Consider the following 26,451-nt stretch of genomic DNA (forward strand, 5'->3'; position numbering starts at 1 on the left):
ATATGTATATGTATGTGTACATTTATTCCTTTAATTTGAATGGCCAGTTCAACCTTTGAGCAGCAAAATAGGAAACATCATTTTCACATGATGGCAAGCACCCCTGCACCACCCCCCTCACCCTGCTGATTATTTGTACTAAGTCCATGATCACACAATCTCCTGGGTAAGGGCATGTTCCTCTATCTAGGGGTCTTGTCAGTTTAAACCACTTGTCTAAAGCTGACTAAAGCATGTCGACAAAACAGATATCGACATTAGAAACCGCTCAAGCAAACAGATCCCTAATATTTTATCGAAAGACACTTCCTTGAACATTAATTATGTTAATGAGAACTAGTCAAAGTGAGTACTGTTGAATAGTAAAATTATTAATTTTAAAGTATGCATATCATTTTGTGTGGTGTGTTGCAAATTATTCAAATGTGGGTTAGCTAAACTGAGTTTTGTTTCAGTACTGTTTGCGTCAGAAAGATGATGTTGTGAAGAATAGATGTGTTTTTGGATCTAATGCCACAATTTTCAAATATAACAACATTGTTTGCATTAGGTGGTGGGAGAGTGTGTCTGTGCATGCGTGTGCAGGTTAGGCTTTGATGAAAGGCTAGGGTAGAGTGTGTTTGGTGGTATTTGTGATGCATCTGGAATTCGTAGAAGTGCTTTTGGGTTAGGTTTAGAGTAAGGGTTAAGGAAAGGGTTGTACGTAGTGATCTACATGTGTTGTTCTGCATGTGGGATATGTCTGAGTGTGTTGCACAATAGTAGTGTTACTGAAAAGGTATTTCTAGGATAAGATAGGGTTAGGGGCAGTGTTAGGGTTAACACAAATTAACAAGGTGATGTACAGTTGTTAACCCTCCCTGCCCATGCTTACTAATGCATGCTGACCCTAACACTAACCCTGCCCCTGCATGTAACTTGCAACTCTGTATCTTACTATAGAACCCCCTGTTCTGTAACACAACCAGTATTCAGATAAGTTTAGTCTAAATGCTGTAATAGGGTTTTGTTTAAAGGTACACAAAACTGTTTTCCTTTAGCAATTTTTTTTATTCTGATATTCATTACATTGATTTTTGGAAATTAAATCATCAATCTTATATGCATTTTGATGGGACTGCAGTTTGATCTTTAGTCAACAAGCTGCATGTGTGTGTATGTGTGAGGGGAGGGGTTGCCTCCATACACACCTTTCATGATATATTATTTATTTTGCATCCTTGTACTTTGAACACAGTTTAAGTTCCAACAATGTGAAATCTAATGTCTATGAAGTACTATTGGAAAACGAATTTATGAAAAAGAAGTCAGTCAGTCAATCAAATGAATACTTATATCTTTACTACTCTAATAAATTACCGTCATGGCTTCTTCCCCAGCTTACCAGCATGTTATATATTCTTAAGCAGACTCTCTAGTCTCTCTAGAGAAGAAAAAGGTTGAGCAGAGCACTGTAAAACTACTCTTTGCAAATATAAAACCTGGACATTTCAAAATAACTACACGTAAAGATTGCATGACTCTGCTCTTGGGATGGAATGGCATATATTCAAACCAAGAAAGATGATATGCACAGCCCTACTGCTTTTATTTCTTGATCAAAAGCTTCAGGAGGATGCAGATGTTTCCTAACAGACTATAAAAACTCAACTGTTTTGTAGGGTATGAAAAACATTTTCTATGGCTCCATATGGTTGAGGCGTTATGCTGCAGACCATTCCAGACATTCATGAAAGGGCATAGCACAAGCTATGTGGCTCCCACTAAAAAGGCCCTGCTGTCATGAATCAGTATTTTGAGATTCAATTACAATTTAGCTGTAATGAGTAAAGACTTCATTGTCAGCTTATTTGCATGTCTCTGAATTGCAGACACTACAGCAGCATGCATATTGTTGTTGCTTTGCCTGTTTTTTTCCAAGGGTATTACTTCCTGGGTTTGAGCGATATTGTTCCAAACAAAACTGAGGATATGTGTAGTCTGCTCCAATAAGAGTGCTGCAGGGATATTCACTTTTCACTAAGGTGCATTGGCCTTCAAATTTGGTTATGGATAGCAACGACTTTGAATTTTATTGTGAGTTTCCCTTATTTGATTCCATTCAGAATTTGAAACAATCTAATTTGCAACTGCAATGAGAGAATCCTTATGCTATTTGACTTGTCTTTGGCTTTCATTTATAATTATATATTCTATATTTTTGCTATTTTTCTCCAAGTCTCTGCTGAAAAGGATTTTTTTCCAAATGAACTTTTACAGTTAACAAAAGCAAATGCATACATACATGAATACATACATCAATAAATAAATAAGGATGTGTAGGAGGCATTACTTTTGATGAAGAAGCTGAAACTGAGTTGGCAGAGCATTATGTAATTGAAGAATACATGCAGGTTCATTGTTAAAAACAGAAGCAGACAGCTGTATAAATTTTCTGCAATACAAGAAACATAACAGTTCTTGTTACTCACAATTTGTATGTTTATTTAGTACAAAATATACCAATATTCTTTTATACAAAATCTAAAGGAACCACTGATGATGTCACATTTTGATGCTGTTTAATTGCATTATAAAAATCTATATATTTTCTAATTAAAGGAAACTTTTCTCTAGAGTTTGATCTAGTATTAAAAATGGTTTACTTTGTTAAATACAACATCGATGTGTATATGCAGATTGCTGTAACTTGAATACATGGTCATCTAACTTTAAATACCATTTGATTTAATGCACATGTCCACATGAACTGAATGGAATTCAGATATGTGCCACTTGGTGAGCGGAAATGTTATTTTAATCAAGTTATTATGTTAACATATACTGTATTATTTTCATTCTGGCATGGAAATCGGTACCGGTTTATTTTTTCCAATAATGCTGGACACGTTTGCTTTTTGACATGCAAAGAAAATGACTGTTTTTCAATCTTACATATTTTTCATTAAGTCAGTGAAGAAAATGTAAAACCATGAGTCAGCCGGGATGCAGCCTTCAGCAGACTGAATGCAGCAAAGTGATGCACATAGGCAGTTAGAGACTGAACTTCTTGTGTTGCAGATTCTGTTAACACTAGACAGAACAAAGATCCTGGATCCTACATTTTCAGAGGGCTTTGCAACAATCGTCCTATTGAAGGGTCACGGCCTGACGTGAGTGGTTATTCTGAAGATGATTGTGTCGGACTGTTTACCAATATTATTCACAAAACATTTGTTGTGTTACTGACTTGTTTTCCCACAACATCATGTGCAAAGTAATGCGCATCTTCTGGGAAAGTTGCCAGACAAATTAAGCTCCCACATTTGCTCATTTGGATATAGACCGCATCATTCCACATGTGAGAATGATTACTCCTAACAGTTTTAAACTGTCACTGTCATGAACTGAAGGGTTAGTCATGCCCCATATTCTCAGTAAAGTTTGTCACTGATGTATTGTCACATGTTCTATTGTCTGGAGATGGAGCAGCACACTAACTTATGTGGTGTTAGCTATTAAATGCTACCTAACTAACCCTACTAGTCACCACTACAAATACAGCAGTCAAGTGACTTCATATGCATGTGATTTTCTGTTTCAAACAGGGAGCAGAGCAGTAAGGACAGGCCAGTTCACATCTATGGAATTCTGTGCCTGCCTACAATGCAACAATTACACATTTGAAGAAAGATTAAGCCATTTTCACATTTAATATGTTTCCAATAGTAATAATTTGCAACATTTTTAAGCACTGCAAGGGAAGTTTCAGCAATGCATATAAGTAAGGGCATACTGTGTATGCAAAACAGAGACCATGTTATTAAATAGAGTTTCTAGACTTATGTGAACACTAGCTACTGCAAACAAGCTCGACAAACAGAAAGAGCAGCAAAAGTTCCTGCTACAAGTCTTCTCCATTACTTTACCAAAGGTGCTCTTAACATTCCTGACAATCACTGAACCAGTTCTGAATTTATGATTTACTGGACATGTTAGAAAGTCAGTCCTGGGCTGATTCTACAAAAATAATGTTTTTATTATTAGTAGTAATAGCAGTATTTTCTGTTCTTTAATATTACAATGACTTCACATACATGTGATGTTCTCTTTCAAAGAAGGAACAGAGCAGTAAGTCAGCACAGGCTGATTCACATCTATGGAATTCTGTGCCTGAACTATTTTCTTGTGTTTATGACTATGCTATGAACAGTTTAAATTAAGTTATATTGCCTACTGCTTAGAGTGTAGCAATATAATAGCACAGGCAAATTAATCCTTCAAGAGATGATAAAGGGTGCATGGTTTTAGATCATCTTTACACAGGCAGTTTTAGCTTCAGCATACAGAGCAACTTCTGATCCTGCTTTAATAGAAATGATGCACATTTGTAAGTCAAATGGTACACGATTCACTCACTCACTCACTCTAGAAACCTTAACCTAGCATGTGACATCCACATTAAACAACAGGAGGATATATGTATGTCTCCGAAATATGCAACAAAATCTAGAAGATTTAGGATTTTTGCTTGGAAATGTTTACATTTTATACCCCAAGAAGACTCCAGAGAATTTTTCCTCAGGGAGATAGCAAATGTTGGAGATTTGAAAGGGAAGAAAGAGGTGATTGAGAGCATATTTTCTATGAGTGCAGTGAGTTGGCAGACTTTAAGGATTCCCTGTGAAATGCACTCTCGGGAATGCTGGGTGGGCAGATTGATGTGATGAGGGAGATGATTTTTCTGAGCTATAATACAGAATCGGAATTGTGTAGACATGGGAAGGCCTTGCTGTGTCTAATTATGGTGGCTGCTAAAAAAGCAATTATTAGAAAATGGAAATCAAAATGTAAATCAACTATATTAGAAGTAGTGAATATAGTAACAGAGATAAAACAACTGGAATGCAGATCTTTAGAAAAAGGTAGGAGCACACTACATAGGAAAAAAATGGGAATTGTAGGAACAATACATACTGGGGAGGAATGAGGTTTAACAGGACACGAGACTTAAATGAGCTATGTGATGTTTGACTGAAAATGATTGGGCAGATTATAAGTGATATATAATGTTTGCAACTGGGAATGTGTCAGTATGGTTTGTGATGTAAAATGCTGCGACTAGGACTGTCAGTGGGGTTTGTTTCCATTTATATAAATGTATGATTGCTTACGTTGTAAGTGGTGGTTTAATAAGGATGTTTCTTGTCTAAAAAAGGGCAGGAATTGAATAATTTATGTAATGTTACTTAGCTTATATAATATATAGCAATATATATGAATTATAATGTTTGTTAATTTTAACTTGTTAATATAGTTTGATTACTTTTTATAAATGTAAATGTGCCTATGTCACAAGTGATAATTCAAAAAAGGTGTTAAAACAACATAGGACTTGCTAGAGAGACAAATATGACTTCCACAAGTTGCCTCTCCTCTGGAATAAACTTCCAATACAGGTTAAACAGAGCCCCCCATTAACCCTTTTAAGTGTAACTTGAACGATTGGATGGTAAAGAGCAAATTCATCCCAGGGGTTTCATCTTTGTCTGTCTTGGATAGGGGCAGTTGGTGCAGATGTAAACCTGCTTATAACATAGACCATATCTCTAGACCCTTAAGGGAACAAGGGTTAAACTTGGCTAGGCATGTAAGGGCCCAAGGGCCACTAGCCTAATAACCTCCTATGAACCTATGAACAATAAAATCTGATATCCATAAAACAAACACATGAAGCTGTTTTCACAAATGCATACATTATACAGTATTTCATTCATGTGTAAGTCATACAGCTGTGTCTTATATGTGTGTAACATATGCAAATACCTGAACACATGGACAGATGTATGAACATTAGATACATAGGTGATGAAAACTCATAACAATAGTGTAAAAGTACTGAGACAGCAAGATGTCTGATTAAGATACATAGAGAAGCTAATAATCCATCTGTTCACTTCTGCCTATCTGACCCCACTGTAGTGAGATAATGTGCTTTTTTGATTGCAACCAGAATCCTCTCCAGTAGATCTGAAATAGTCCTTTTTCATTTCAACAGGAAGCAACTTCATGCCTCCAGATTTAAAGAAAAGTATGCAGAAAAGCAGGGGCATAGGTTTTCCCTCTGTACATAGGCAGGCAGCACATAGCAATTTTCATGTTATAAATGCTCCAGCTACACTTCTGAGGCATGGACTGAACTGGAGAACTGAAGCCAATTTTGAATAAATAATGTTATAGTTTCAAAAAGTGAGTTTGAAATTGGCAACATGCATGGAGAAAACCAAAAAGAGATTAGATGAAGTAGAAGATTAATTTTTTGAATACTCAGAACAGATAACTGATATGATATCATTCCTGTCAGAGATTCTACAGTGGCTGCCAGTATATGAATTGAAAATTGATTATTTGGAGCGCAGGTTGGTGGATGAGGCCTGATGTATAAACTTAAGGTTTCTAGGTATTCCTGTAGAAACCAAAGCTAGTAATTGCCTTAGTTTCATGAAGGAAAGGCTGAGTGAATGATCTGGGTTGCAGCAGAAAATGATTACATTGGAAAGGACACATAATGCTTTCACCCCAAACTTTAAAGTCTCACATGTTAAGACGGAAAATAGAGCTCTTTTCATCATGCACCCTAAAGGAGCATATGCTGTGAATGCTATCAGGTCCAGAGAAGAAGCAGATTTTTTGCAAGCAAAATTATTAAGCTGACACAAGCAAACAATGTTCAGAATAATGCCAGCACCGGGATTTGAAGTGTTGCCTCACGTACCCTGCTCAGCTTAAGGTTTTTTCTGGCAAATGGACTTTTTATTTTAAACTTGTCAGATGAAGCTAAGATGAATTTTCCCGCATTATTGGGGTAAACCAGTGAGAACACTTTAGCAGAATCAGTGGATGAGGCCATTATCATGTCTTCTCCTATATGCAGGAAAAAGGCAATTATGTACAATCCTGAAGCCTTTTCACTATTTAAAAAAGAAAGATATCTCATTGCAGAGGAGTGCCTGATGCAATAAAACCGCTATAAGATCAGTTATGTACTTTTGAAATAGTTTAGGGTCAGAGGTGTTGAGCTGTTTGCAGTTGTGATAAGGTATCAAGAGACAGTAAGGTCGGGCAGCTGGATATTGCGATAGATGCAAGTAGAGGTGGCTGGGTGCCTGCTTTGACCAGGGACTGTACATATTTTTCTTACTTTCTGACTCTTAATCCCATATACTGCTCCTTAGAGGTGGTCCGGGTGCTTGTGACCATTTGCAATCTCATAGAAAGGAAATGTAAAACTACTTAGCATGTAAAGCCACAGGCAACTAAAAGTTAAATCATTGGACTTTACTCCATCCAGCTAGAGGTACTGGACTATAAAACTAAGGCAGCAACAAATCGATAGGACAGACACTAAAATTATTGGCCCTTATTTCAAAAGCTGGTTTCCTGTCCCTTAGAAATCTTTTAAGTATTTTCTTCATAGCGTAGAATCCATATGCAGAGGTATCAGTCATAGAAAACCATTTTAAACTAACCTCTCAGTATTTAGATATGCTACAGCTTCCCTATTTAACCCAGGAGAAAAGCTATTACAAGAAAAAAAAAGCACAGCAGGATCCATGTTTGAAGTGACTTTAACAACCAATAAATTTAGTAAAAAAAAATATAACTTCAGTTAGTGGCTTGGATATCTAATAGTGCTGGCAGGGAGGATATGTGTGTGTGTGTGTGTGTGTGTGTGTGTGTGTGTGTGTGTGTGTGTGTGTGTGTGTGTGTGTGTGTGTGTGTGTGAGTGCATATCCTGGGTGATGGGTCATAAGTAGTGAAAGAGCATCCTGGGTCATAGGTCATGAGTGGTAAAGAGCACCATATTTATGGCTACAAGCTAGAACTTAGATGCAGACATGGAGGTATTGATGGATGCCCATTGGCCTAGAGTGGAGATGGCCCAGTAGCCATGCTCAAAATGATGTCAGTATGCCAATCAGAAGCAATCTAATCCATCTCAGAGGCAGCTATGGGGGATCTTTTCTCTTTCATTGCCAAACTACCTTTGTTGATCTGAACTAGTGGGTTATCTTCTGAATACTGGGGGGACACTCATGAGGGACACCACACTGTTGAGCAGATGATCAGACACTGGCATTGCAGGGAAAATTGGACTGAAAATATGTCCAAACTGTAGCTGTGTTCACAAAATAATTTCTAAGGTCATGATTATCATATTCTTCACAACTTGTTCCACAGATTTCAAATGCATTGTGTTCTTATAAATGAGCTTCATTACTAGCTTTATGATGTTCATTATGTTGTTATGAATGAGCATTATTACTACTACAGTTATGATGCTCATTGTGATGTTATAAATGACCATCTTTTTTACCTTTACTATGCTCATTGTGTTGTTACAAATGTGCATTGTTACTACTTTTATGATGCTCATTTTGTTGTTATAAATGAGCACCGTAAAGGTAGTACCTCCAATACTTCTTTTGTATTGTTTCTAAATAATCAGACATTATAAAATTTTTCTTAAAGACACAACATAACAGGTAAACTGCAGTTCTAGAAACGTAAAGCTGACAATTTGGACTAAAATGTTAAAGTGATAATTCTATCATCTTACATTATAATACCAAGCTAGATAAATTAAAAATTTAATTTAATTAATGTAGACTCAGAAAAACAAAGGAACAGCCAACCAAATAAACAAACAAAAAAAAATCAGTACAATTCACTTCCTGTCAATTAAGCCTCACAGTTGAGTCCTAACTTAGTAAGCAACGGAGTGCAAAGCATAAAGGATATTAGTCCATTACAGGATGCACACACACACACACACACACACACACACACACACACACACACACACACACACACACACACACACACACACACACGTACACACACATAAATGTACTTGCACACACACATAAATGCACATATACATGCACAAATGAACACATGCATGCATGTATACATGCATGCCCAATGCATGCACACAGAACCACATGCATGCACACGCCCGCACATACAGACACATGAGCTCATACACAGACACACACACACACACACACACACACACACACACACACACACACACACACACACACACACACACACACACACATAACTGTACATGCACATACACATAAATGCACATATACATGCACAGATGAACACATGCATGCATGTATACATGCATGCCCAATGCATACACACAGAACCATATGCATGCATACGCCCGCACATACAGACACATGAGCCCATACACAGACACATACACGCACGCACACACACACACACACACACACACACACACACACACACACACACACACACACACACACACACACACACACACACACACACACACACACACACACACACAGTGCCAAGGCACTTTAGGCAATTTGAAGGATTGCCAGTTCACTTCTCAGTATATATTTAGAATGTCTAAGAAAACTAGTGATACCCCTGACAAAAAAATGTACACAAGCTGAATGAAAATCTACAGGTCCAGTACAGAAAACAACATAGCCAGGTACTGATCCATGGATCAGAGAGTGTGAGGCAATAATTCTAACTTCTGCACTACTAGTTTAACTTATTTTCATTTTAACCATACATCTGTCCAGGATTACCAATGCATTTCTATTTCAAGTTGTTTGGACATGCCTTTTCTTTAGTAGAATATTGCTTTTATACTGCCTCTTCCTGAAGCTATAAGGAGTAGAATCGTATTACCTACTTACTTGCAAACATTCTAATGCTATCTGTTAAAACTGTTCTGTAGTATAATTACATTTCTTCACAGTTTCTTTTTTTAAGATATCATCAAATATTTTGAAAAACTGTTGTTTATCTACTAATTCCTGAAATGGGTGTTACTTTTCATTGCTATATCAACATAATTTTCCAAAGTGCAGGTTTCTTGCCTTTGTAAAATCTATGGCCAAAGTTTTTTTTTTTTTTTTTCATTTTTCCTGGTATTTTCTATTAAAGCAATAGCTTCAGGGATTATTGTTGTGTGTTTTCCTGTAAGGAGATTATTTTGAGTTTCTCCCAATGCAATTGTGTATAACATATCATTTAGGGGGTGACATCCTGTCAGAGGAATAAATTCATTACTCGTCAGTTATCCTACTTCGGGGAAAAAATTCCTCTTACATGTTAAGCCGATTGACACCTTGCCTCCTTCAAGAGTAACTTTGTAAACAAATAGGTACCTACAAGTTTATATCGTGTCTGACGTTTTCCCTCATAGAAGAGCAGGATACAGCTTGTGAGTGACATTTTTCAAGACACGTATGATCTTAAGACTTATTGTTCTTGTAGTTCCTGTTATGCTATGATCCTATCATCCAGTTTAGCGACATGTTTTCTGAGGAACTATGAGATATTGAAAAACACATTATACTGGTATGATTTTGTAGTTTTGTTTGACAATACACAAAACCTATGAGCTCTGAATTAGCTTGGATTTGCTTGTTACTGTCCTAGAAAGTCTATGTAACTTACAGCAGCAATCACTTCAGCCTTTTGAGGCTTGGTCATCACTTGCATGACCAAAAACAATGTGGAGAATAACAGCAGATCAAAAGTGGTATCTAATGTTGGTTCTGTAATAAAAACAAAGAAAAAAAAAGAAATCTTGATTTGTTGGCATCCTACTACTGCAGATAAGCTATCAGTACTGCCTGTGACTCAAATTAGACTAGTGTGTCACAGGGACAGGGTTAGTGGGATATCCTGGATATTCGAGAAATAATGAGGCTGTTACCTGTTTGTTTCCACTATGTGGTATTAAGATGATCTGTGTGCAGCATCCCATTTTTAAACATATTGGCTCAGTACAGCCTAGTGTCACCTCCAGGCAGTTCTGTAGTTGCATCCTTCCGAAACCTTTAGGCATCTAATATAGCCTGTTCATATTTGCATTAATTATTCCAAACTCATGCTATATACAGTCTATTGAATGATTTCATCTTAAAGCTTACTCGATGAGCAGCAAAATTGCACTGATATTTGACCTTGGTCTCTACATCCACTTACATTCCATACTTCCAAATGCAACTCCTTAGGGACGATGAATAGCAAACTTCTCTTTTACAGTATTCATTGATGTTCCTTTAAGGTAGCATTTAGCTTTAGGACAGTGTGAATGGAATTACAACATCACAAGGATATAAATGTTGGAACTGAATGCCATGCTATGTGGATGAACACTGGCTTTTTTCGTTGCTATAACTGTGCATTCATTCATTATTACACCAGTCTTCATGTCTATATATAGTATAGCCAGGAAAATCCTGCCTAAGTTCTGGAACAAGTTGTGGATCTGTACAACCACTAATGAAAGAACTCTTACCACTCTTACCCGTGAAACATAAAATGAACTGGGTATATGAATAAATATGCATTGTGTTATGTTGTATCCTTAGCAGCTGGAATATTTTTTAAAGAAAGTAAGAGAAATGTGATTGTACAGGGTGCTATCAAGAAGTGTATGATGTCGTATGACTTTGTAACTAGAGGTCCATAGACCTTATATTTTTTAAAATGTGGAAACATTGGACAGATATCAAGATGCAGGCTTTAGAATAAAGAGGAGGTGTTAATGTCCCTGGAGTGACGGCATAATACAGTGTGGCAGAACCAAAACAACCACTGAGGGCAGAAGTTGGGGAGAGGAAATAATCAGCACTCAAGGAAACCTTGATTGACCACCCAAGCTAATAGCTATTGCAACAAAAATGTGATCTGAGTGAAACAGGAGAGAGTATAAACTGAAATAACTGAATGTATTTTATACTGAGTTAACAAATGAAGAGGGACAGGCTGTTTACATTGTCTCAAGTCATGACACATTTCCTGTGCACAACTTGTTCTACTGATGTGTACTTCACAGTGTTGTAGGCTAAAATAGCTCCAAGTAATAATGGAATAAAATCATTTCTAGAGACAAGGGTGTTGTGCATTGCTTGAAACTGGGGCATACAAAGACATTAGAATATTATTAGAAAACACACACTACTGGGCAGTCATTTAATCACTCGGCAGCTGTATTTAATTATGTCCTTCTGAGCAGGCTTCTTTCTGACACTTCAACAGCCCGCCTTGATTTATTTGTTTGCAGCATTAAGTTGTTATGTACTGTTGGTATGTCACTAATTATTGTAACTGGGTGAACAGCAGAAGTGTTGTGTGGTACCTGATCAGATCCTGTGAGTGGAACTACAATGGATTAGTATTGTTCCTCTGAGATGTGACTAGCAAACTGTCTGGGTTGCAGAATGTTTCCCTGCCTGGAGGCACCATGTAATTTATAGTTCAGCTTAACTAGGCCTATTTGTATTATCGGTTCACAGATGAGTCATTGACCTTTGCCCCACCATTCATGTACTGGCTGACATTCAAAAAAGACTGACTGCATGAAAACCCTTGTGATCAGCTGTGTTTTATGGAGGTCTGCAGAGTTCCGTTAGAGTTTTGTAGCTATGCAAATACAAGTGATGCTTAGACTAGAAAATAAGAAGTCCTGCGAGAGATGTACATCTGGAGTATAACAAGTCCCTACAAAATTAAATTCCTGAAACTTCTAAAATGCATAGTTTAACTTATGCAATGTTTGACAATGCAAATTCCTTATCAATGAGACCTTTGAATGAAAGTGAAGATGTACCAAGATAGCATCAAGGTGAGCATACTGGCGTCTGAGCTTTCAAGGGATTTGCTTACAGTGATGGCAGATGATAATGTATAAACAACAGTGAATGAAAACATTCTTACATAATAAAGTGATTTCTGAGTTTTTAAACAGTTAATTTGTGCTATGAAAAGCTGATTAGCCTATCAGATATAATATAAATGAAAGTTCAGGCTGTAGAAAACTAAGCTTGGACCCTCATTCAGATTAAAACAACAGAGAAAACAGTATATGAGGTTTGGTAAAAAACCAATTTGTCCAGGGACAACTTCAGAGGGGGGTTAGTTGAATAGATTAGTGTGATTAAGAGGGTAAAGGGGATGAAAGGGTTAATTGGGAATGAGGGATGACTGGGAGGAAATGAGGTAAAGGTAGGGAGGGAGGGGCTTAAGGGATTTATGCAAGTATAACTGGGTAAGGAATCACATTTTGGCGTGAACTTGCTACACTGCAAGTTTATGTTCATGACGACCTATAGGTAATCTGTCGGACAGGTAGGCCTTGGATTAGTAGTGCATTGGAGGGAGGTTTAATGGTTATCTGTATTAATCCCCTTCCCCAGCTAAGTTTAATGATTGAGATATATCCCTCAACTGTAGATTTTCACCAATTGTCATGGAATTGAGGTTATCTGGCAGATTAGTGGGAATCCATAAAGACTAAAGTCGATGAATAGTGATGGACAATTGCGTTTTGGACTTCATGCCCTTCAGAGGATCTAGGCTGGTGCAAGGCCTGTTTTGTCAATTTTCTGAGCTGGGAAGGGCAATGTTTCAAACTTTTCATTAATTTTGGGCCTTTGGTCTGCTTTTATTTAGGACTTTGTCAGGGGCTGGCAGATTTTTCTCTAAGGTTGAAAGGTATGAGATATAGTAGAGCCTGGTGGTATGGTGGGGGAGTCTAGCTTTATTAGGACCTCCTTATCTTTCTCAGTTGGTGCTACCAGGATCAGCTTTTATTGGTTTGTCCATCCCAGTGGTGGACAGTGTAGTGGTTGGATGTGATGTGTTTAGGGGCAGGTGGTCACCGAGTTTCTTATAGGCAATGGTGGGGAAGACAGTTTGTCGGCAGCTATAGACTGGGAGTTGTTTATTTATTTATTTATTTATATTTTCTCCTTTTTTCTTTAGGCTCTGTTGTCTGGTAGAGTGGGTTTGGGGATCCAGTTCAGTTCGCAGGGTGACATTTGCATTGGTGGTGTTGGCTTTGTTTGGAGGTTTCAGCAGTCAGGTCGGTCAAGAGATCTGCAAATATACTTCCGCGGGCTTTAAGCTTCTGAGTTAATGCTGTAGCCAGCACATGCCTGGTGGGGATTGGAGTCGTCTTTGAGGGAGGAGAGTTTGAATTTTATAAGCTGTAAATTAAATGTTCTCTACCTTTTAGTCCTAGAGTCAGGTATAAATCGTTGTCTGTATGTTTCCAGAATTAGTTGTTAATGGCAACAGTGTCTCCATAACAATTACAGGTAGAATGTAACTAACTGACTAACTGTGGAGGATGTATTGGGGTTAGTGTTTAAGGTTTCAATTTAATACGCTGGGCAGGCTAAAACAATTACCGTATGATAATTCTGACAGATCATTATATAGAGTATGCAATTAGTCATTTGCTGCTGTGGATCTTCTACTATGCCTGCAAAAGGCAGAGTTGGGGTACTGCATGCATGAGGACAATAATATTTCTTTTGCTTTACTCTGGTCCTTGAAGGGAAATTTATCTGAAGGAGGGCATAGAGTGGTCCTCCAATGTAAGGGATGAAACTGGACCCCGACAGCAGGACAGAGTTTAAGCATCTTCTCAAGGTTTTTTAATGCCATATCAAAACTGTTTTTTATTTAAATACAAATATATATATATATATATATATATATATATATATATATATATATTTGGTGGAATTTTTCTCACAGCATTTATTCATAGGCAAAGAGATCATTTTAGAGCAGCCGAAAAGGACAAAAAATATTTTGTGAGCATGGTCTAGGGCTTTTGATCATGTTTGTCACACTGGGCTTTCTATGAGGGGTGAAGCAAATGAGAAACAATACAGCAGCATGGCAATCATGCACCTGCATGAGGTTCACACAAAACTGAAGAAAGTTTTTATTGTGTTAGAAATATGGAGCACGGGAAATAAGAGAATAAGCAGTAGCAATTTCAAGTAATTTCATATGGGGGATCACCTCACGTGGGGTTTCAGGCTAGTTTGAGGCCCGGTTTAAGCTTTTATGGCTTTAGGATATTTTCGTGGGCTGTGAGGCAATGGAGAGGGTCATTCACTGCCGCTCAGGTGAGGAGTACTGTTAGATTTGTGGGGGGGGGGGGGCTGGAAGTGCAGATTAGAGCAGGACCAGTTTCTGCCTCACAATCGTATCCCTCAACTGTTCCTAATGTTTGGGGATGTCATTTAGCTTTCTTCCTTTTAATCGATTCTAAAGCTAGTGACTTTTGGAGGAAAGGTGGTGAATTACACTGAATGAATTATAAGAGTTATGGCCTGCTTTTACTTCAGAAACTGTATATTAATTCATATGCTCTGATTCTATCACTGTCTCAAGTTAATGGCATTAACATTTTAAAGGTGTCCCTGAATATTCCCTGATTCTGTTGCAGCCTGTTCCATGATTGCTTGAGAGCTATGTCTCACAATTTAATAGATGCATTTATGGCTGAAACTGTACAGTTCAGAGTTTAGCAGGAAAGGCATTATAACTTACTCTGTAGCTGGAGATATAAAATGAGCTGTTCATACTTGTAATTAGAGGTATTCAGTTGCATGGGCAGCAGTCCTCGGTGCCTTTCATTGTGTGTTTCTAGGTCACAATATACATAACTCAGCCACATACCAGGATTTATGGTGGGACAAGGGGATTCAAGATTTCGTCAGGGAGTCATCAATTAGCATTAAAACGAGCCGATGGAGTACAAGTCTCTCTCCTGTTTGCCACTGTGGTCTGGGGTAAAAGGATTGTGGTGTGTTTTTCCTCCTTGTGGATTTTGGCACATTGTTCGATAATTAATGAGGATTGCCATTAGACAAATAAGGACAGGCAGTTGATTAACACTTCATTCCCTTCAGGACATCCGTAGGTCTGCCTGCCCTGACAGTTTGGTTGAAGGGGGTTTGGAACTCATACCATATCTGGGTACAGAGGATGTTTAGATTAAAAGTGGGGTAGGTTGGACAACTGGGTTAAGGGAATGGATGGCCATCCATGGCACATTATCCCCCTTTGAAGTCAGCCATTTGCTGCATGTCAGTTGTGTCATTGGATGGTGAGGGTAAGCGCAGAAAGTCTAAGTTATCTCATTTTGGTCCATTTTGCATGAAATGCTGGTTATTTAGTTAATTTCTGTCAAATCATCAAAGCTTGAAGTACAAATGGTTAGAGTTGTTCTTTCTTTTACAGACTGACATGCAGATCTTGGTGCTACAATGGGTGTTTCAGCAGCTGGAGGGCTACGAAAGCTGGTCACAGATGCGGTCTTTTGCAGAGTTCGTATCAGTCAGTGGATCAGAGGAAGTGGTCTCATCAGAGTGGACATCAACTGGTGGACTGGAAGAGGGCTCTTGGATGGTGAGGGATGTTGCTGCTGTGGATGGGATTTGGCTGCTGGAGTGGTGTGTAATGTGGTTGCAGGTAATACTACATATATATATATATATATATATATATATATATATATATATATATATATATATATATATATATATATATATATATATATATATATATATATATATATATATATATATATATATATTTTTTTTTTTTTTTTAGTTGGGGTCAGCCATAGTGGGTGGAGTTACTGCAGCATAACTTTAGGGCAGGCTTTGGTGGCCTGGCGGTGGAGCTTTTACATTCCTAGGGAAAGGATGTGCCGATGGGCTAAGATGCTTTGTCAGTTTTCACTGTTGATGAAAGCTAGGGACAAGGATGGATTAATGAATGTTTTGCAGCTCTTCAGGTTACAGTATTTTTTTGTTAGGAAGTTTACACAGTTACTTGATGGGTTTATGGCCTTCTCTTTATCGAGCACCATTGGTAAGGCTGAAAAGCTTGGTGAATGCTGCTTGGGCACTGTAGCAGTTTTGTTTTAGTAGTTAATGGTAGGGCATTTGATCATGCCAATAGGGTAGTTCCAGGGGAGTTGCAAATAATTACAGGTGATAGCACATTTACAGATGGGGAGTATTGTGGGAGGAATGGTTTTGGGATTGTAGGCTGACATGAAAGAAGGGCATTGTCAGGAGGATCTTAACTGTTTATTCAGTTTGGTTGGCATCAATGGCTATCGGGAGAAGTTGCGAGCAAACGGATTAACTGTTATACAGAAGGGGTCCATGGTGACTGCATTGCTATAAGGTGGGTAGGTCCAAGCAAGGTATTGTTTTGGTGATTGCTATTAGATTCAGGTCATGGTTTGAGTTAAAAATCTGAGGAGCAAACTTTCGGAATAAGCATGGATTAGGATGTTGTAAAGCCCCTTGGGTTCCTAAAATAAGTATTATGAGTGGTGTGGGGTTGGGACAGCATAACTTGGGGGGGGGGGGTTGTTGCCTGGTGGATGGTAGGACAGAAGGACAATTGAGAATGTTGAATATTCAGAGTTTAATCTGGAGTAGGCTTAGTGGGAGTTGTTGGGGATTAAAGTTCATTTTCATGTGTTTTAATATAACAATGGTATGAGTGGTGTAGTTTGTTTTGAGGCGTGTCAGGTTGGATTAAGGTTAAAGGATTGGTGCAGGAGTTTGGGGCACCCTTCTTAAGTAAAGCATATGGTAGGGCATTTTTGTTAAATGTGCTTTACAGCTGTGTGGAAGTGGTTTGATGGGCAAGATTTAGTAATTGTCAGGCTTGGGAGCAAGGTAAGGCAGTTCAGTTGGGTAAGGAGGATCTAGCGGTGAGTACTGCAGTTGCACAAGTCATAAGGCTAAGGGAACTTTAAGCTTTGGTCAGTGGGTTTTTGGTTGGAGGGGTTAGGGTAGGTGATAGTGACGATTGACAGACTTTGGTAATTGTCAACATAGGTTTGTTGTAGGGGTTGACATTGGGAAATGGAGGTTCATGGGGTTACAGTTTAGGTGGCTTTTTGTTATGGATGTATTTTGTCATTCAGAAGATGGTTCTTGGTCAGCAAATGCCAGGATGGTCATTATGTTTTTTATTTGTACTTGATAGTTGATTTGGTGGCAGGATTGCTTTTAAAACTGGTGTTGGAAAGGAAGTCTCATTTTGGTCATGCTTATATACATTAGGTGGGAAACAGGGCAGCAGTTAGGCTTGAGGTAGGTAACTGCCCTTGACAGGTTCAGGTAGCATGGGGTTTAATGTTCTGATGTACATTTAGCTGGAAATGTCCTGGAACTCACTATGATGCTGATATGGGTAGTTACAACAATTGAGGATTTAGTTAATATATAGAAGTTATGCAAGTTATGGTTGTTATTGAATTGGTTAGGGATCTTTGGATTATTTTAACCGTTGGGTCAATTGGCAGTTTTTAGTACTTGTATGACAGGGTTGTGGGATTGATGACAGGGATCCAATCTGGTTTACAGATGATGGTGTACACCGAATGATGTTTGTTTTAATCCCCCTTTTTACGGGTGGTTGGGTTATTGGAAATGTTGGTAGGAGGGAGGCAAAACAGCCTGGTCAGGCTGGTGGGCAGAGAAGAGGGACAGTCTTGTCCTCTTCTATTCCCCCAATGGGTTGGATGTTCATTTCAATAAGTTGGGTAAGGAAAGTCAGCAGTTGGAGGCTGCTTGATAAATAAAGGCTGCTTATTGGTTGGTAAAGGAAGTGAGTGATGGGATGCTGCATTATAAGGAAAATAAGTGAGTGGAGATAAGGACGCTGCTTATATGGATGGATGGCAATTCAATATATGGTAAATGAAATGAGTAATGGGACACTGCTTCATAAGTAAAATGTTAAATGAAGTGAGTAGTGGGGTGCTGCTTCATAAGTAAAATGTTAAATGAAGTGAGTAGTGGGGCGCTGCTTCATAAGTAAAATGTTAAATGAAGTGAGTAGTGGGACACTGCTTCATAAGTAAAATGTTAAATGAAGTGAGTAGTGGGACACTGCTTCATAAGTAAAATGTTAAATGAAGTGAGTAGTGGGACGCTGCTTCATTAGTAAAGTAAGTGAGTAGAGATATGGACGTTGTTTACTGCGTCTGGATGAGGAGGCCATGCTGTCCTGATTAACATTACATGGATGTTTACATTGTGATTAAAATCAGCTATTCTATGTTTCATTGTATTTAATAAATATTGGTTAATAGTTATGTTTATGGAAGTTTAATAAAGGTCGTCAGATGTCATTTGGTGTGATATGTTTATTGAAGGGGAGCGGGACAAACTGCATTTAGAAATTATACCAATTGTCTAGGGAAGAAACTTCTTATACTTCTTATTAGGTTTCACATTTACTAAGAACTGTCACATTGCATGCCAGTCACATGGCAGAGTGCTCCAATTCTACCTAGTTTCTTCATAATGTTTTACTGTATTCTGATTTTGTGTTTACTACACATGCTGTTATCACTTGCAGCAGTTTTTTTTTTTTTTTCCAAACAGTCTTTATTGAATTTTGGATATACAGCAACAAACAAACTTAAAACAACTAGACTTAGGTAGAATATAAGTATATATGAGCAATATAATAACACATTCCTACATCTACAAAAAGGCAACAACTCTAAAAATACCTATATACATAGTGCCATACAGCTCTAAATGCTAAGGTATGTATCCTATAACTGTTTGCCCATGAGTTAATGGAAAAAAAAAGAAAAAAGAAAAAAGAAGGGGAAGAGAGAATAAAGACTTGTTCCAAGAGACTTCTTAGATATTTTAACATGGTAACTTCAGCTAATATCTAGTATTGAAAAAATAAGGTTCCATATGTGTTTGAATTCCATTTTTTTACGAGGGTTGATAATAATCAATTTGTGAGAAGTTATATATGTAACTGCCATTTTTCTGAAGCTCTCCCAAGATAGCTTTGAACGGTCCATCCAATGTTTGGTAATATAAAATTTAATCAACAGACATATAATAATCAGGCTTTTAAACTTGAGGGGTGGCATATTAATATGGGTAATATGGAGTAGCGCCATTTCCCAAGATAGTGTTGATTTGTGATAGCCCATTTTATCCAATCTAACCTTGAGGGAGCACCATAGGTTATGCGCATACTTGCAGTACCACAGAATATGTATAATATCTGCATGCGGATGTGGGCAACAGGGGCATGATGTGGAAATAGAGGCATTAAATTTGTTTAGGTGAGTTGGGGTAAGATATAGATTATTTATAATCATAAATTGAGTGTAGGTAAATTTCTTGAAGGGGGAGTATTTAAGCGTAAGGATTATCGATTCTTTCTTCTGTTGAAGAGATAGATTGGGACCTTGTTTGTTCCAATAGTCAGCAAAGGTAACTTCGTCCCGTAAAGGTATGTAGAGAATGCTTTGTATGAAATGGAGAGCATATGTTTCTTGACACTTAAGTTTAAGAGCAATGGAGTGATAATATTGATTTCAGTTTCTGTTTTGTGTTGATTTATAAGGAGGTGAAAAGAGATCTCTTAGCTGCCTCAGAATGATAGTATAGGCTTTAGACAGCGATAAAATTCCTCTAAGCTCATTTAGAGGTAGATGTTGAAATTTGAGTATATCCCATATCGTGTAACTTTTGATCATAGGGAACCTGTTTAGGTTCAGCATTTGGCCTCCCATTGTAATGTTAGGGTTTAAATGGATAGGCTGTAATAGTGGTAGGGCATCGGATAGGCCTATCTGGTTGAAGAGTTCCTGAAAGTCTACAATTAGGTCCTTAAGAATTCTGTGAATTTTCATTTTCTTAATTGAAGCTCTCGTAAGGAACGGTAGAGACTTGGGATTCATATTTTTATTGATAGCATATTTATGCCATACCTTGGTCCAGATAGGGGACCATAGCATGGATTCGGTGGCATAGTTGGCTATGTTAAGAATTCTATTAGCCCGGATAATTCTGTAGTATAGAATGAGATTTGGTAAGGCCATACCTCCTTTCTGTTTGGGAGCTATGAGTTTACAGTACGACATTCTAACTGATTTTGGGTGCCAAATGAACTTTCCAATCTCTTTCTGGATTTTCTTGATAAGAGTGACTGTAGCTGAGGATAGGGAGGAGTTATATTGGTAAAGAATTTTTGGGAGTATATTCATTTTGACAATGGCGATTTTGGAAAGTGTGGAAAGTTTCAGTAGCTGCCAACTTTTCATATCCTGTGTAATAGAGTTCCAAATCCTTGCAAGGTTGGCTTGCATTATAGAGGAATATGAGTCCTCATAAGTAACTCCTAGATACTTGATTGATTGGGAGGTGTGAAAAGGCATGATTGGAAAGAGGTAAGGCTTGTGGGCTGCAGAGTTAATTTGGAAAATATGGGACTTATTAGTATTGATTTTATAGTCTGAGAATGCTGCAAAGGTATCTATGGAGTCTACTAACTTTACTGCATTATTAGAGGGATACATGAAATATAGGTTAAGGTCATCAGCAAAGGCGGTGTATTTAATATTGAGATTACATAGTTTCGGGGTGGCATAATAGGCTTTCTGTGTAATAAACAGAAGTAGTACTTCAATGTATAGGTTGAACAGTAGTGGAGACAAAGGGCATCCTTGTCTCGTGCCATTGGCTAATTTAATCGGTCTTGAGAGTTTCCTGTTTATGCAAATGTGTGTGTATGAGCTATTGTATAGGGTCTTTATTAGGGCAATGAATTCAGGAGGGAGACCAAACTTTGAAAGAGTTAGAAATAAGAAGTCCCAGTTGACTCTGTCAAAGGCTTTATTTGCGTCAAGTAACAAAGCGTAAATAGGGTCTCGGCTCTGTTTAGATAATTGCATCATTGATTCTAGTATTAAGGTGTTGTCCCATGTGTGTCTATTGCTCATAAATCCAGTTTGCTCTGGAGAGATCAGACCGCTCAGCACATCTTTCAATCTAGCAGCTAGAATCGAGGATAGGATTTTAATATCCACGTTTATAAGTGATATTGGTCTATAGTTATTAGGATTCGTATCATCTTTGGAAGATTTGGGAATAAGGATAGTTTTTGATAGATTAATGTATGGATCCTTAATGCCATTGTCAGCTATGGATTTAAACAAGTCCAGTAAGATAGGAGCTAGGGTAGCTTTATATGATTTATAGAACTCAGATGGGAAGCCATCGGGACCCGGGGCCTTTCCTGCTTTCAGTTTGTCAATAGATTCTAAGATTTCAGTAATATTGAATTGGGCTCTAAGTTTATCTTTCTGTGGTTCGGTGATCTTTGGAAAGTCAATCATATCTAAAAAATTTTTCATCTCTTCTTTGGAGGCCGTACGACTGGAGGTAGAGTAGATCTCCGAATATATTTGGTGAAAAATGCGCAAGATATGTTCATCCGATCTATAAATTTGATTTTCATACTGAATACAAGAAATTTTTGGGGACCTAGGTGCGTTCGAAATGATTCTCGCCAGTGCTTTGGAGGGGGTCTGAATATGCTCTGAGAATTTCGCTATATATTTAAATTCCCAAAAAGATAGATTAGATTGGTGGTGTTCAAATAGTTCTTTTTGTTTAGTTAGTAATTTCTTTTCTACGGTCTCAGAGTATCCATCTAGCAGTTTTTTGTCCAAACCATCAATTTCAGCCTGCAGGTCTCCTAATTTTTTAGAGCGCAGTTTCTTAAGAAAACTCGCTTTTTTAATAAGGATACCTCGAAGCACGGTTTTAGTTGCAGCCCATCTGATGTCCAGGGAGATAGGTTCGTCTTGTTTATTACAATAGAGATCTTTAAGAGCCATTCCAATTTCATTCCTCAGGGATCTATCGTTTAGAAGATTGCAATTCAGAGACCAGTTATAGGTTGTAGGAGTATTTAATTGGGTTAAGCTAACTTCTAGAGTTATCTTCGAGTGGTCCGACAGGAAGCGAGGCTCGGCCGTATAGTTAACTTTCCTATTTTTCAGTCCTTCTGAGATCAAAAAATAGTCAATTCGGGACCAGGAGTGGTGGCATTTAGAAAAGTAGGTAAAGTGGTTATGGCTATCTTTTGAAGTGATGGAGTTGGATGCAACTGGGTCCCATAGACCAAAATCATCTATCATGTCAGATAAAACCTTGCAGGTTGTGGTATTGCTATGTATATCTCTCCCTTTACGATCCACCTGCGGGTTAATGACCGCATTCCAGTCCCCCCCAATTATTAGGATGTGTTTTGGGAATTTAAGCAGGAGTTTATAAATCCCAGAGATAAATTCTGCTTGTCCGGAGCATGGCCCATAGATATTAAGGAATAATATCGGTTCAGTTATTGGTCGAACATAGCCAGTGAAATAGCACCATCTCCCCTCTTGGTCATTCCCTTTTGATATTGTTTGTATCTGGGAGGGTTTTTTGACAATAATAGCCACCCCTTTTGAGTTGTTAACCGATCCAGAGGAAACAATATCATCGACCCATGCTCTCCTCATATCATTTGCCCAATCAGTAGTTAGCAGATGTGTCTCCTGCAAGAAGCAAACATTACAATTAGACTTGAGTAAAATATGCATTACTAGTTTTTTCTTTTGGTAATTATTCAGTCCCCGAACATTCCAGGATGACACTGTCATTATATCAGGATTGTTAGCCATCGTATCTTTTAAAGTTTCTTCTCAGTATATTAAGTGTACATTTACAGATGTTTTTATCAAATGAATGGAGAGTAGTATGCGTGCTGAAGTACCTTAAAGTTAAGGCAGTAAATATCAAATGTATGGCACTAAAATCCCTCAATCCTACTACCGTGCATCCCCACCACCCTATAGCAATTGAGAGAAATAGTAAGTGTGACATTGTAATTAGATTAAACAATAAACAATATATACAATATTTACAAAATTTATACAAATTCTTAGTAGGTCCAAGTTTGAACATCATATCCCTTCTTAGAAACCTTGAGGCTTCCAGGAAAAGAAAAAAAAAAAATAAACTACAAATCCTAAGCTTAATCCAGCTAGCACCGGGCGCCTACATGTAATGCAAGGTTATGTTGCGAAATATATACAAGGTGCCCGTGTATCATTTATATGTGAACATCATATATAGATCCTCAACCAGATGTATTTTACAGTCCAGTAGGGATCTCCGTAGCTATTTAGGTGTCAGCAAGCCACAGAGAAAGGGAAAAAGAAGAAAACAATTATTTTGTCCCTTCATATTGAAATATATACACATCCTACGTGGATTCATGGGGTAATTAATCACTTGCAGCAGTTTAATAAGATTTACATATCCACCATGCACCATGGCACTACAGTAGAATATATACACCTTCATCAACTTTGTACATTTGCACTAAAGTAAACAGACACACACACATACACACACATACACACACACACACACACACACACACACACACACACACACACACACACACACACACACACACACACACACACACACGCACACACGCACACACGCACACACACACAGACACACAGGCATACACACACACGAGCACACAAATGGTCTTACACTACAGATGCACACACAGACAGACATACACACACACGAGCACACAAATGGTCTCATACTAGAGATACACACACACACACACACACACACACACACACACACACACACACACACACACACACACACACACACACACACACACATACACACACACACACGAGCACACAAATGGTCTCACACTACAGATGCACATACAAATGCATATATATGCATACATTTGTACCCACTTTGCACCATGGTGACCAGTAATGAAGGAATGAATTTACTGCTAACCATTACTTTCAGTATCCATGACTTGATTCCTTGGCATGTCATTATCACATGACATCCTGGAACAGTAACAATGTTGCAGTTGTAATACTTCATGAAGCTGCTTACCATATTTGGTTAACCATGAGGTTATCGTAGCACTGTTGCTCTTTGACATGGTTTGCTAAAGGGCATTCCAGGCACTCAAGGAAATACAGTTTCTATATTTACATACCTCTAAGGGATACAACTTTTTCTTCAGGTCATCTTTAGGCAGTTCACCTTCTAGGAAGTGCTTAATATTATAGCATTTTGCAGAAAACAATCTGCGCTTTATTCATTGATGTATTTATTATACAGTAATGGGTGAATACCTTAAATCTATGGGTGAACTTAATGGGGCAATATAACAAAAAAAGGCAGGCAGAAGAATTCATCAGTGTTAAGTATCAAATAAAACTAAACTGACAGTCCCACAGTAGATCCATAATGCAAAAACACGTGAAGCATAAATTATTACCACGTAAATGCATTTGTTAAAACAGAAATCCTTGTCATTTTGAAGATGTTCCTGCATCTGTCAGTGAAATTTTAATAGAAATTTTAAAGGGCTGAGAGTTATTTTTGTTCTAGGTAGGACACACTTATAGGGTGGGATTCAGACCTGTGTTGTGGAGTACTCAAGCCTATGCAAGCTAGAATGCATAATCTAGAAGGTGGGACAACTAGAAATTATCACTATAATGCCAACAGGCTACAGAAGTCTGTGCTTCTATGGAAATGAAAACTGCAATATTTACATGATCAGTGTGATTCAGTCAATGCAGATATAATTAATATATGCAAGAGTTGTTGCACAAGGTTTGTAGCATGCACCATTATCTCATATTGAACAATATGCGGACAAGGCTGGATGAACCAAAAAATCAGATTGCACAAAACAAGTGTATCCAGCTGACACAGCAAAGATTTTCACTTAAAGTTCTGTTTATTAATAGAAAAGTTTAAAAAAGTAAAACAATAAAAGACACAGAGAAGATGAGCGCTTTCACGCCTATCACAGCAGTTAAAATATTCATTAAATTTTCACTTACAAATCAGGATGGGGTAGAGCTCTAGATCTCAGCAAAGGTCTTAAGGGTACAGGACCATTTAAGCATTTACCACAGTCAGCATGCAGTTCTAAAATCCATTTTGTTTTTGCATACTCAGTCTTTGTTTTAATGTCACCTTTCCCAGTTTAGGTTTAATCAGCTCTAATACTAGGAACGGAACATAAATTTATGAGAAGGATCACTGGCTACAGCATGTCTAGGATGGGCATTTCTGATATCTTTCTTAGAAATATTATTATTGTGCCCCATGTATCCTGTCCCTTAGGGTCCTATTCATTTTACCAACATAGTAGCATTCACAGATTTTGCAGAGAGCAAGCTAGACTAAATTTGTGCTTTTACAGTCCACAAATAAGTTAAAATGGTAAATATGTCGCCACATTATTCTTGTAACTATCAGTACTATTCACATATTTACACATGCTACAAGATTTACCTGGATATGTCCCTTTCCTGCTTGATAACAGCATATTTTTACTACTTGCAGGTTTATAGCACAATAACTGTTTCAGAGACCAATTGTTTTTAAAGCAAAAATTAGGAGTTGCACCCAACAAGCTTTTATATTTATCATCAGCTGTGAGAATATGCCAATTCTTTTTCACTATATCACAAAAAACAGTAACATCATTAGACTAAGTAAGGGAGAGCCTAACCTTATTAATGTTGGCATTAGTAATAGATTCAACATCATCATTTCTAGCAGAGAAATAAGGTCTAGCAGATTCTGACCTATGCCTTAGCACTTCCTTGTGTGCTACATTAATCTCTTCTTCTGTATAGCCTCTCAATAACATTTTTTTCTCTGCTGAGCAAAAGAATCTAAC

The 26,451-nt window shown here is 37.8% G+C and overlaps 1 protein-coding gene across 1 annotated transcript in view; it reads left to right on the plus strand.

Moving 5' to 3' along the window:
• Nucleotides 1-26,451, plus strand: part of KITLG (KIT ligand) — a 585,654-nt gene that overhangs the window by 329,703 nt on the left and 229,500 nt on the right. The gene's annotated exons all lie outside the window — the stretch shown is intronic.

This window comes from Protopterus annectens, chromosome 11.part0 (assembly GCF_019279795.1).
Source record: "Protopterus annectens isolate FY-2018-M chromosome 11.part0, PAN1.0, whole genome shotgun sequence".
In the NCBI taxonomy this organism is placed as follows: Eukaryota; Metazoa; Chordata; order Ceratodontiformes; family Protopteridae; genus Protopterus; species Protopterus annectens.